Genomic DNA, 215 nt, shown 5'->3' with positions numbered 1-215 from the left:
AACCCGCCCCCGGCACTTCCGCCGCCCTCACCCCCGGAAGTGGAGCCGTAATGGCGGCCCCCACCGGTACCACCCCCCCAGCGCCCGTCCCGGAGGAGGCAAGGACTGCAGGAGGCCGAGGGTGGGGGGGATGATGGGTTTAAAGAAACGCCGCTACAACCGACCGGGCACCGAACCGCTTCCCCCCCCCGCCGGGGCCTCGCTGGCGGAGACAT

The sequence above is a fragment of the Calidris pugnax genome, unplaced genomic scaffold (assembly GCF_001431845.1).
Source record: "Calidris pugnax isolate Ruff unplaced genomic scaffold, ASM143184v1 scaffold162, whole genome shotgun sequence".
Classification (NCBI taxonomy): Eukaryota; Metazoa; Chordata; class Aves; order Charadriiformes; family Scolopacidae; genus Calidris; species Calidris pugnax.
Note: the sequence above shows the minus strand (reverse complement) of the source record.